Source organism: Dendrobates tinctorius, unplaced genomic scaffold (assembly GCF_039654945.1).
Source record: "Dendrobates tinctorius isolate UK_male_01 unplaced genomic scaffold, ASM3965494v1 ptg000051l, whole genome shotgun sequence".
NCBI classification, from domain to species: domain Eukaryota; kingdom Metazoa; phylum Chordata; class Amphibia; order Anura; family Dendrobatidae; genus Dendrobates; species Dendrobates tinctorius.
In genome coordinates this window covers 7663730-7677401 of record NW_027361719.1, presented here as the reverse complement: position 1 = coordinate 7677401, position 13672 = coordinate 7663730, and positions in this window count along the sequence as shown.

Here is a 13672-nt window from a genome sequence, read left to right as displayed (position 1 = left end):
ACCCCATTCCTCCTTAATTACGGCCAGCATCCGCGCGTTCCTGTGCCCATACCCGTGTCGTCCACTGACTCTAGGGTGGCAGACTGAGCGGTGGAGGCACGTGACATTTGGGATCGCACTCAGGATGCCATCCGGGCCTCCAAGGAGAGAATGAGGGTTTCCGCTGACGCTCACCGGCACCCCGCTCCGTCCTTTGCTCCCGGCGACTTGGTGTGGCTATTCGCACGTAACATCAGGCTGCGGGTTGAGTCCACTAAGTTCGCGCCTCGCTTTATTGGTAGCTTCAAGGTCCTCGAGCAGGTTAACCCTGTGGTCTACCGTCTGGCTCTTCCTCCACACCTGGGTATCACTGACACCTTCAACGTGTCCCTCCTTAAGCCAGTTCACATGTCCCGTTTTCGGAGTCACCTACCAGGGCATCAAGCTTGTCCTCGGACGAGTACGAGGTGAACGCCATCGTGGGGTGTAAGGTGGTACAGGGCAAAAAATATCTGGTGGACTGGAAAGGTCATGGCCCAGAGGATAGGACTTGGGAACCTGTGGAGAATATTCGTGCTCCCTTACTCATTGCGGCCTTTGAGCATAGCGAGGCACAGGGGGGAGTGGGCCCTAGGAGGGGGGTAATATTAGGTGTCGGGTTCCTGCCTCTACACAGCAGAAATCCCGGGCCTTGCTTTCTGTGGTCTCTCATTCCTCTCCAGCCACAGAGGAGCCTGGTCAGCAGAGACGTCGTTCCCAGTGTCTTGCTCAGTCTACTTCTGCTGGCTTGGTTACTGCTGCCAAACAGGGTTCAGCTATGGTAACCTGCAATAGCCAGCAGCGAGCAGCTCTTGGGACTAAGTCCTTATTTTGGCCCACTGAGCATGCCCATGGGAAGTCCTTTCATTGGAGCTCTGAGGTCACGTGCTCAGGTCCTATAGCTACTCCAATTGGACCCCTAGGAAGGTCCCGGAAGGAAGCCGCTATAAAAGGTTCGCATGGCCGCTTGGCCATGCTCTAGTATAGACTCATAATGTTGGTATGTGTGATGATGGATGCATGAGTCTGGTGAATGACTCATTAAATTACCCCCTCCTTTGATACGCATGAGTTAGGGTATTTGAGTCAGCGCCAACAGGTGGCTTTGCTTCCGCCACCGTGCTCCTAGCACTCGCACACTAGCGTCCTATCGAACCGCGGCAAGTGACGGCACACTCGCACGCGTTAGGTATTATAGTGACTCTTGCTGGCACCACAGTCGCGGCGCCGAGCGCTAGCGGTCTAGACGGACTCCAGTCCCGTGGTCTAAAGGCCGAGTCCTGTGACCTTACGCTATGCACTCCTTCTGCCAAGTCCTGTGGTGTTAACAGGCTCTGGCGTTTCTTTCAGCGGCTCTGTGGAGTAATAGAGTTCGCCCTAGTGCACACCGGGTCAGTGGGTAACCCGCCGGTGTTCACTTACTACTCCGCCATTACTAAACAGCAGTTTTCCATCTCTGCACGGTGGACCCCGGGTTGCGATTGCACTTCCTTATATTTTATATTTAGTGCGATCCGCAACCCTAAACAGGCAGTGCTTTTTTTAAATTTATGTGGCATCTTTTATTTTTTAACTATTCAATAATGAAGAATCCGCTAGTGTGTTTTCAAGTAAATCATTCAAAACAGACACCAGGTGCCTTTTTAACTTTTTTATCGACGTGTAAAGTTCAGAACCGAAAACATCTGAAGAAATGGTTAGGTCACGTTTAAGGGCATTGGCCACTACTTGGACAACCCCTTCTCAATCACTATGTTTCCCCCTAATTAAATAGCACCTATACTCACCTCCGGTGCAGGCACTGTTTCAGCAGTGTCCAGGCCAGCTCTCCCTGCTAATAAGGGCATTCAGTCATAGGGGTGGGTCGGCGCTAGCTCTCCCTGCAACTAAGGGCATTCAGTCATAGAGGTGGGTCGACGCCAGCTCTCCCTGCTACTAAGGGGGTTCAGTCATAGGGGTGGGTCACCTCTGGCTCTCCCTCCAGCTAAAGGCTTTCTGTCATAGGAGTGGGTCGGTGCTGGCTCTTCCTCCAGCTAAGCAGTCTCCAGCTTTCAGTCATAGGGGTAGGTCTCTGCCAGCTCTCCCTGCAACTAAGGGCGCTCAGTCATAGGGGTGAGTTGGCGCTGCCTCTCTCTGCAGCTAAGGGCTTTCAGTTATAGAGGTGGGTCTGCGCTGACTCTCCCTGCAGCTAAGCAGCCTCCGGCTTTCAGTCATATGGGTGGGTCGGTGCCAGCTCTCCCTGCAGCTAAGGGTGTTTAGTCATAGAGGTAGGTCAGCGCTGGCTCCACCTGCAGCTAAGCAGCCTCCGGCTTTTAGTCATAGGGGTGTATTGCCACTTGCTCTCCCTGCAGCTAAGGGCTTTCAGTCATAGAGGTGGGTTGGTGCTGGCTCTCCCTGCAGCTAAGCAGCCTCAGGCTTTCAGTCATAGGGGTGTGGGTTGGTGCTGGTTCTCCCTGCAGTTAAGGGCTTTCAGTTATAGGGGTGGATTGGCGCTGGCTCTCCCTGCAGCTAAGGGTTTTAAGTCATAGAGGTGGGTCTGCCCTGGCTCTCTCTGCATCTAACGGCGTTCAGTCATTGGGGTGGGTCTACCCTGGCTCTCTCTGCAACTAAGGGCGTTCAGTCATTTGGGTGGGTCAGCGCCGGCTCTCCCTGCGAAAAAGAGTGTTCAGTAATAGGAGTGGGTCAGCGCTGGCTCTCCTTGCAACTAAGGGTTTTCAGTTATAGGGGTGGGTTGGCGCTAGCTCTCCCTGCAGCTAAGGGTTTTAAGTCATAGAGGTGGGTCTGCCCTGGCTCTTTCTGCAACTAAGGGCGTTCAGTCATTGGGGTGGGTCTGCCCTGGCTCTCTCTGCAACTAAGGGCGTTCAGTCATTTGGGTGGGTCAGTGCCGGCTCTCCCTGCAAAAAAGGGTGTTCAGTAATAGGAGTGGGTCGGCGCGGGCTCTCCCTGCAACTAGGGGCGTTCACTCAGAGGTAGGTCGGCGCTGGTTCTTCCTGCAACTAAGGTTCTTTCAGTCATAGGGGTGGGTCTGTGCATCATATGTGATACGCTAATGTGACTCCAGCTTTAGACAGAAATGCATATGGTCATTCTTTTTCTGGGCTCTCCTTCACCAGCCTGAAACTGCATAATTTTTTTTTTATTTAAATGGTGAAAAAAAATTCTAATTAACTTAGTTTAGAAAAAAACACGTCTCAGAGGAGATCTCATATGTATGAAAACATGCGTGCTTAATACAAAGGACTGGTGTAACGACTCCTCGAGTTGTCATGATCTGCCGTGTTTGTGTGATCAGGTAGTTCAAAGGTTAATCTGGACAGCCTCACTCTGAGACTCTGGGAGGCTTTTTATAGCCTCATTGTGGGCTCACTCCTTGTCGCTTATACTCAGACCCTTGGCCGAGTGTGTGACCCTAGTGTGCTTTGTGACTGTGATACTTTGTGCTTGCTTGGTTTTGATCCGGTTCTGTCCCTGTTACGGGTTCTGCATGTTCCTTTTGTACTGCTCTGATATTCCCGTGTATGACTCTTTTGCTTTGGACCTGACTATTCTCTGACTGCCCCTTGTACTGCGTTGCTATCTCTGTGTGTTGTGAGTTCATTTTCCCCTTCACCATTGAGGTCTGATGAACTCCCTCTTCTGGTGAAGGAAGGTAGTGAGGCTGATTACCAAGCACCTGAGCAGGATGATGATGACTGGGTGACTGGAATTGCTGACTGGATATAAGGCAGCCGACGCCCTTCTGCCTTGCTCGTGATTTCTCAGAGGGATTTTAGGAGACCAGTCTGATCCCTGCTCCTCAAAAGCTAAGTTTTCTGCTCTGCTTTTTGCATTTGTGTTTTGGTTTTGTTTTGCCTTGTTTTTCTGGATTTCTGCCATTCCCTGCTGGGGTGAGCTGAATTCCTTTTTGCTCTGTCTTCAGAAAGTACCTGAGTACTGATATAGTCTTTTTGAAGCCTAGCGTCTTCAGGGCTTTTTTCCCTATCAGTCTGTTGGCTCTTGTTTTGATAGGGTTTTGGCGGATTGCAGACAGCAGCTTTTCTATCCTGTCCTATTTAGTTAGCTTGGGCCCCATCATTTGCTCAGCCTATCTTTCTATCTGTGTGTTTTTTCATCTTGCTTCACCGTCATTATATGTTGGGGGCTGCCTATTGCTTTGGGGTCTGCTCTTGGGCAGTTTAGATTTCCCTTTCTGTCTTTAGGCTATTTAGTTCTCCGGCTGTGATCGAGGGGTCTAGGGCACCGTAGGAACCCCCCACGGCTACTGCTAGTTGTTGTTGATAGGTTCAGGGGTCTGCAATCCGATAGCTGCCAACTTCTCTGGTTTTCTGGACTTAGCTAGTATTTCTGTTTTTGCCTCCTACGGTGACTCATTCATAACAGAATCACCAGCCATACCACAGATCCTAGGGTACTCAATAGCAGGAAAGAATTGTAAAAAAAAAAGTGTGTATATTTTTTCCTCTATATCTCTGACGATCTCTGATCGTGTAGAGCAGCTCGCTGCGGAAGTGCGGGGAATTTCCACCTACCTTGCTCATTCACATGCTGTTGAACCAAAGATCCCTACTCCTGATGTGTTTTTTGGGGATCGGTCTAAATTTTTGAATTTCAAAAATAATTGAAATTATTTTTTGCCTTAAAGCCTAACTCGTCAGGGAGCTCCGCGCAGCGGGTTAAAATTGTCATCTCTTTGCTGTGTGACAATCCCCAGGATTGGGCGTTTTCTTTGAAACCAGATGATCCTATTGTGACTACTGTGAACGCATTTTTTCAAGCCTTGGGGTTGTTGTATGACGAACCTAATGCTATTGATCAGGCTGAAAAGACCCTGTTGGCATTGAGCCAGGGTCGAGATTCTGCAGAATTGTACTGTCAAAAATTCCGAAAGTGGGCGGTCCTTACTGCCTGGAATGATAATGCCTTGGCAGCTCTCTTTCGGAAGGGTTTATCAGAAGCCGTAAAAGATACTATGGTGGGATTTCCTGTTCCCTCTGGTCTTGACGATTCTATGTCATTAGCCATTCAGGTTGATCGGCGTTTACGTGAACGCAGGACTGCACGAGAGGTGTTGCCACCTGTTGAACAAGTGTCTGAACCTATGCAATGTGATAGAGTTTTGTCCAGGGAGCAACGTCAGGAGTTCAGAAGGCGTAATAAGCTGTGTTTTTTTTGTGGAGATGCCTCGCATATTATTTCTGTCTGCCCTAAACGAGAGAAACGTTGTGCACACACGTTTTCTGTGGGTGGTGTTCAACCTAAGTTTCTTCTGGCAATTACTCTGATCTGCTCCCTGTCCACATTTTCCGCCAAGGCTTTTGTGGATTCGGGAGCAGCCCTGAACCTAATGGACTTGGATTTTGCTAAACGTTGTGGATTTCCGATGACACCTCTGCAGACGCCTATCCCTTTGAGGGGGATTGATGCTACTCCTTTGGTGAAAAATAAACCTCAGTTTTGGACCCAGGTGGTAATGCAGGTCGCCCCAGACCATCAAGAAAATTGCAGATTTTTGGTGTTGCATAATTTGCATGATACCATTGTTCTGGGGTTTCCCTGGTTGCAAATTCATAATCCAGTTTTGGATTGGAAATCTGTGTCTGTGGTGAGTTAGGGTTGTCGGTGTGCCCTTAGTGAGGCTCCGGTTTTTTCCACCTCTCCTCAGTCGCATGATGTTCCTGACTATTTGGCGGACTTTTATGATGTATTTAGTGAAAATGGGTCCGCGTCTTTGCCTCCTCATAGGAGTTATGACTGTGCAATTGAACTGAGCCCGGGGTGTAAATTTCCGAAGGGTCGGCTTTTCAATTTATCTGTACCCGAGCACTAGGCTATGCGATCCTATATTAAGGAGGCGTTGGAGAAGGGTCATATTAGACCATCCTCTTCACCCTTAGGTGCCGGGTTTTTTTTGTGGCCAAAAAGGATGGTTCATTAAGGCCTTGTATTGATTATCGTGCCCTCAACAAAATTACTATTAAATATCAGTATCCATTACCCCTGATTTCGGATCTATTCTCCAGAGTTAAAGGTGCTTGCTGGTTTACCAAGCTTGACCTCAGGGGGGCGTATAATCTTATCCGCATTAAGCATGGGGATGAATGGAAGACGGCGTTTAATACTCCGGAGGGACATTTTGAGTACCTGGTGATGCCTTTTGGGCTCACTAATGCCCCTTCTGTCTTCCAGTGCTTCATGAACGACATTTTCCGGGACTTTGTGGATAAATTTTTGATTATCTATCTGGATGATATTTTGATATTCTCCAAGGATTGGGATTCTCATGTGGAACATGTTCGGACTGTGTTCCGGATCTTGAGGGAGAATTCCCTGTATGTCAAAGGATCGAAATGCCTTTTTGGGGTACAGAGGATTTCATTTTTGGGATTTATTTTGTCTCCGTCAACTATTGAAATGGACCCGGCCAAGGTACAGGCCATTTATGATTGGGTTCAGCCCACTTCTTTGAAGGCCCTCCAGAAGTTTTTGGGTTTTGCTAATTTTTATCAGAAATTTATAGCAAAATTTTCTAGTATTGCCAAGCCATTGACTGATCTGACTAAGAAGGGTGCTGATGTGTTGAATTGGTCTCCGGAGGCTGTTTCTTCCTTTCAGGAGCTGAAGCGAAGATTCACTTCTGACCTGGTTTTGCGGCAACCTGATGTCTCACTCCCGTTCCAGGTAGAGGTGGACGCTTCTGAGATTGGTGCAGGAGCTGTTTTGTCCCAAAAGGATCCTGTAACATCTAAAATGAATCCCTGTGCTTTCTTTTCCCGAAAGTTCTCTCCATCTGAACGTAACTATGATGTGGGGAATCGGGAACTATTAGCCATGAAATGGGCATTTGAGGAGTGGAGACATTGGTTGGAGGGAGCTAAACATCAAGTCGTGGTCCTCACTGACCACAAGAATTTGATTTACCTGGAGTCGGCCAAACGCTTGAACCCTAGACAGGCTAGGTGGGCCTTGTTTTTTACACGTTTTGATTTTGTGGTCTCTTTTCTTCCTGGCACTAAGAATGTCAAGGCTGACGCTCTCTCTAGGAGCTTCTTTGCTGATTCTCCTGTGGTGACCAAGCCTGCTACCATCTTAGGCGAAGGGGTAGTTCTTTCTGCCATCTCGCCCGATTTGAGACGTGCTCTGGAAGAGTTCCAGGAGGACAAACCTGAGCGTTGTCCCAGTGGAAAGTTGTATGTTCCTGACCAGTGGAAGAAGAGAGTGATGTCTGAAGTTCATTGCTCTGCATTGGCTGGTCATCCAGGTATTTTTGGTACTAGAGATCTGGTGAGTCGGTCTTTTTGGTGGCCCGCCTTGTCTCGTGATGTCAGGAATTTTGTGCAGTCCTGTGGGACTTGCTCCCGGTCTAAACCTTGTTTTCGCTCTAGTGGGTTGTTGATGCCTTTGCCGGTCCCCAGGAGGCCATGGACCCATATTTCAATGGATTTCATCTCTGATATGCCTGTCTCTCAGAGAATGACTGTTATTTGGGTGATTTGTGATAGGTTCTCTAAGATGGTTCATCTTGTACCACTCCCTAAGTTGCCATCTTCCTCTGAGTTGGTGCCCCTGTTTTTGCAACAGGTGGTTCGCTTGCACGGGATTCCTGAGAACATTGTATCTGACAGAGGAGTTCAGTTTGTGTCTAGATTTTGGAGGACTTTCTGTTCCAAGCTGGGAATTCAGTTGTCCTTCTCCTCTGCTTTTCACCCTCAGACCAATGGGCAGACGGAGAGAACAAACCAGACCTTGGAGTCGTATTTGAGATGTTTTATTTCCGCTGATCAGGATGATTAGGTTTCATTTTTGCCCTTGGCCGAATTTGCTTTAAATAATAGAGCTAGTTCTGCCACTTTGATGTCACCTTTTTTTTGTAACTTTGGGTTTCATCCTCGATTTTCTTCAGGGCAGGTGGAGCCTTCTGCCTGCCCAGGTGTTGACACTGTGGTGGAGAGAATGCACCAGATCTGGGACCAAGTGGTGGATAAGTTATCTCTCTCCCAGGAAAAGGCCCAGCGGTTTTCCAACCGACATAGGACCATTGGTCCCCAGTTTAAGGTTGGTGATATGGTTTGGTTATCATCAAAAAATATCGCTATGAAGGTGGCTTCTCCTAAGTTTAAGCCTAGATTTATTGGACCTTACAAGATTTAATCCGGTCTCTTTTCGTTTGGCTCTTCCTGTCACATTTAAAATCCATAATGTGTTTCATAAGTCCTTGTTGAAGAGGTTTGTTGAACCAGTTGTTACTGGGGTGGCACCTCCGGACCCTGTATTGGTTGAAGGTAACATGGAATATGAGGTAGAGAAGATATTGGATTCCCGTCTGGCTAGACGGAGACTCCAGTATTTGGTTAAGTGGAAGGGTTATGGTCAGGAGGATAATTCCTGGGTCTCTGCCTCTGATATTCATGCCAAATGATTGGTGTGTGCCTTTCATCGGGCTCACCCTGATCGCCCTGGTGGCGTGGATGAGGATTCGGTGACCCCTTCTCAAGGGGGAGGTACTGTTGTGAGTTCATTTTCCCCTTCACCATTGAGGTCTGATGAACTCCCTCTTCTGGTGAAGGAAGGTAGTGAGGCTGATTACCAAGCACCTGAGCAGGATGATGATGACTGGGTGACTGGAATTGCTGACTGGATATAAGGCAGCCGACGCCCTTCTGCCTTGCTGGTTCTTTCTCAGAGGTATTCTAGGAGACCAGTCTGATTCCTGCTCCTCAAAAGCTAAGTTTTCTGCTCTGCTTTTTGCATTTGTGTTTTGGTTTTGTTTTGCCTTGTTTTTCTGGATTTCTGCCATTCCCTGCTGGGGTGAGCTCAATTCCTTTTTGCTCTGTCTTCAGAAAATGCCTGAGTACTGATATAGTCTTTTTGAAGCCTAGCGTCTTCAGGGCTTTTTTCCCTATCAGTCTGTTGGCTCTTGTTTTGATAGGGTTTTGGCGGATTGCAGACAGCAGCTTTTCTATCCTGTCCTATTTAGTTAGCTTGGGCCCCATCATTTGCTCAGCCTATCTATCTATCTGTGTGAGTGTTTTTTCATCTTGCTTCACCGTCATATGTTGGGGGCTGCCTATTGCTTTGGGGTCTGCTCTGGGGCAGTTTAGATTTCCCTTTCTGTCTTTAGGCTATTTAGTTCTCCGGCTGTGATCGAGGGGTCTAGGGCACCGTAGGAACCCCCCACGGCTACTGCTAGTTGTTGTTGATAGGTTCAGGGGTCTGCAATCTGGTTTTCTGGACTTAGCTAGTATTTCTGTTTTTGCCTCCTACGGTGACTCATTCATAACATCTGTGCATGATTCATTGCTTACGTTTTAACTGTTCTCTGCTTGTCCCCCTGGTACCGCGCCGCCCTCTCTGTGAATGACCCTCCGTTTGTCTGATCTCAGTTTCCCTAGCCTGTACTCCAGGATTCCTGTTATAGAACTCTATTGCCATCTCCAGCAGCAGGACGCTAAGCCACGCCCCCTGTGGTCACATGATCGTAGGTCCTGGTGCTGCTAAACTACTTTCAGTGTCGCAGGTCCTGGTGTCAGAATTTTCCCTGCGGTATCGGACCCTGGGTCCCCCCGTAGTCTGGGTGAGTTATCCTGTTCAGCCGCAGCAGTCCGCCGGCGCTGACAGAATCCTGATAGGAGTGGACCCTGGTTGATACCAACCCACCCTGGGTGAGCTGACCTTTTGAGGACCACCCCCTATACAGGGAGTGTCAGGGGCAGACCAAGGGGAATTAAGTACCACGACTGCTAGAACCAGGTGGCCGACTCCAAGGAGGCGCGAGAGATCGTGTCTAGCAGGGTGAATACGTGGTCACGCTGGGTACAGGACGGCTCAGAGCGCGTGCTCGGAAGCGCGCAGGGTACGAGAGAACGCAGAGTGTGTATTGGGAGGCACGCCTGGACACAATAGAGTGCAGAGCGCATACTGAAAAGCACGCCTGAGTACAAGAGAGTGCAGAGCGTGCACTGGAAAGCATGCCTGGGTACACACAGGTGTGGGGAAGGTGACTTGACGGACAGACGTGACTGGTAGAAGGAGGGGACGGTTTGTGCACTAGTGACAGAGATTGACAAGTTAGAAAGGTAACAGCAGGGAAAGACAGAAAAGGGAGTGCAGTACCGTGAAATGACCACAAGATGGCAGGGGAGAGTAGTACAGGACTTAACAGCAGCTTAGGGCTTAGGAATCCGCTTATTCATGGGGGCGGGGAGATAGGAGCCCGGGTGGGAAATTCCCGTGAGAGAGGGGATAAATAGAAGGCGGGGCTCCAGGAGAGTTTTAGTCCCGGGAGGAGCTCAGAAGAAGACGGAGAAAGTGAGAAGAGCTCGGCCAGGGGGACGGACAAAGGAGAGACAGTCAGGGGGGTGGCCCTGACCCGACAGACTGCAGGACAGGCAAGGAGAAGAGGCAGCCAGGGGGGAGACCCTGACTCGACGTACCGCAAGACAGACGAGGCCCCGGGGGTACCGATTGGAAGACGATCTCGGGCAGGTGAAGCGCTGGGGGTAGATTGGTCTAGGACAGCCCCCAGTGAAAGATCCGCGAGGTGCGTTACTGTGACTGGAGCTGAAGAATAGGTACCCGGGCCTGGCGATACAATGGTGTAAAGAAGCTGCGGTGCGTGTTTGGTGGTCGTCAGGAGGACGACAAATAAATCCAGAACTGTTACAAGTGGAAGCTGTCTCCGTCTCATCTTTGCCTCATCTGGTAAGCAGTGGCCCACCCCCCTAGCCCGGCCCCCTACCACACAGGGACCTGAGTACAAAGAGCGACCATGCAGGAACCTAGCTGACTTAGCAGGGAAGTAAAGTGATAATCAGGCGCCTCCCCTAGCAGGAAGAAGCCTGATATATTAATGGCTGCTGTAGGTCAGGAAAGACTTCCGGGTCAAGAGCTTCATTATGAATAAGAGGCGAGAGATGCGCGCGGCCTAAGCCGAGGAAGGAGCGCGCGTGAGTCACCGGGTTCAGAGACCGACCGTGAAGCCGGAACACTGAGCGGCGTGCCCCTCATCCAGAGACGTGCCACGAAGCTGAAGTGAGGTCAGTATGTCGATGCTGCGCGGCCCGGGGTGTAACAATTGGCACATGTTTAATTCCTTCCAAAGACCTTCCAAACTACCTGGGGGCACATGTGGAAGCAAGACGTTTCCAGCAGCTAAATAGCAAAGGGTTCTTTACAGTTAGAGCAGTCAGACTGTGGAATTCCTGACCACAAGAGATAGTAATGGCAGATGCTCTAACAGCATTTAAAAAAAGGGCTGGATTCTTTTCTTACAACAAATGGCAATGTGAGTTATAATTGCAATAGAGAATGCATAACTGGTGGAGGTAATTTGAGCTTGATGGACCTGTGTCTTTTTTCAAGTTATATAACTATGTAAGAAAACATTTTATGCTTATCTCACCTTTTTCTGGGAGCTGTAACCTTTACATAATGTATTTTTGGTGATGGAGCTGTGTGAGGAGTTTACTTGCGCCCTGAACTGACATTTTTATTGATATCATTTTGGGGTAGATGCAGTTTTTTGATCACCCCTTGTAGAATTTTTTCCGCTGTTGCGGTGGCCGAGAAATCACAATTCTGGCATTCTTTATTTTTTTCTAATTACGTTGTTTAAAAGTTAAAATTCATTTTTATAGTTTGATTGATCAGACTTTTCCGGACGTAGCAATACCATATGTGTATTTTTTGTTGTTTTTTTAATGGGGGAAAAGGGAGGTGTAATTTGAACTTTTATACTTTTTTATTTTTGCCATATTTTTTAAAACTTTTTTTAATTGTATTTTGTAGTCTCCTTAGGGGACTTGAATCTGTGATCATTTGATCGCTTGTGATATATAAAGCAATATCACAGTATTGCTGTAAACAGCAAAAATCACAGTCTCCTATGAACGCCAGCCATGAGCTGGCTTTCACAGTAGTACTGTCATGAAAGGCATGGGGTTCTTCAACAGACCCCTGGTTGTCTCAGCAACCCATCGGCACCCTACAATCACGACGCAGGGACGCTGATGGGTTTTTATAATCAGCCCCCACTCTTCAACCAGCGATGTGCGCTAATAGCGGCACACCATACGGCCGCTATGGGGCATGGTGTATTGCCGGTTCCCTCCCCCCCGCGTTCAACTTATCGGTGTCATAGATGCTGATACAGCTGAAAGCAATGATGGAGAGAGCGTCAGATGACGCTCCCTTTCCTATCATTCCCCCTCTGCTTCTGACTCTGCGGGTGCGCGATGACGTCACTTCATCGTGCGCCATGCCTCTGTGCTGCAGAAGCCAGAGTAGTGGGAGAATGGGGGGAGATAAATATTTTGTGTGTGTGTCTTGTGAGGTAGCGCTGTCATTCAGGGTTGGGGGACACTCGCTTGGCAGCGAGTAATCACGTCCAGCACAGGTTTTCATAAAGCAGTATCACAGTCCATGAGGTTTATTTATTATCATAAACCAAAACGATATGCAACAGTCTCATAGCAGACAGCAGGGTATCTTCACACTGGAGCTCTGCTCCCCTATAGCCCTCCTAGTCACACAGGCTGTGTTTCATCTAGCCAACAGGCTATACAGTCTCTCAGTTGCAGTCCCGTCTCCGGGTTACCTTGCATGCTTCTTTACACTGCTAACATTCATTCCCTCTCCCTGGGAACTGTCAGGCACACATCGCCATTAGTCACAGCGTCCACACGTGCTGTTAGGCAGACAGACATCTCTTTGCACGAGACCTTCCAAACGGACCAATCGGGTCCCTGCATTCACCACATGTGACCAGACCTCAGGTACCTTATATGGTCCATTACCACACCCACAGGTGATCACATGGCTATGACCTCACCCAAGGTCCTATTGCACACAGCCACACACAGGCTTCCATGATACTTTGTAACGGAACGTACTACTCAGCAGTACCTCTGCTGATCATTATGATCTTTCAGTATCCTACACCTATCAGGGCAATGGAAATGCTTATACGGCTGTCCTAGAACACCCACACAGCGCCCCCTAGCGGACACAGCGGTCACTGCACCACAGTCTGTATTATAGTGTTATGTGTGTTAGGTGGGCACCACAATATTTAACACATGAATGACTTAGCTGGGTGCAGCACAGTGCCAAAGATACCAAGGAAAAAAAAAGAAGCACAGAAAAAGCGCACTCACAGCCAGATGTGGATATGCAAAAAGGACTTTTATTAATCAAACAAATGCCAGGAAGGCCGAATACATGATAAAAACAATGAAAAAACACCAAAATGGAGAGGGTGGGCAGGTGAAATAAGAGCATGCATATATAAATAAAACATACAAGACATGATGTAACAAGTAATATTAAATCTCAACAATGCTCTTTTCTCCCAGCAAGTGTGAAAGTTGATATATTGGATTACTTAATTTATTTATTTGTCTCTTATCTCCAAAAGAAGGTCCAAACTATAGCCAATATATAATATATGATTTCACAATAAAGTGAACAATTATGCCAGGTGGACCTGAATCTTAATACACAAGAGGCAATGTGCCTGATACACATATGTGGGTGAAAAGAGACAATGTCAATTTTACATAGTAATGATGTATTCAGACAGAGCCTTGTAATGAACAAAAATCATTCCATCCATGTAAAAAAAAAAAAAAAAAAGAGAACAAAAAGGAATCAATGAGAA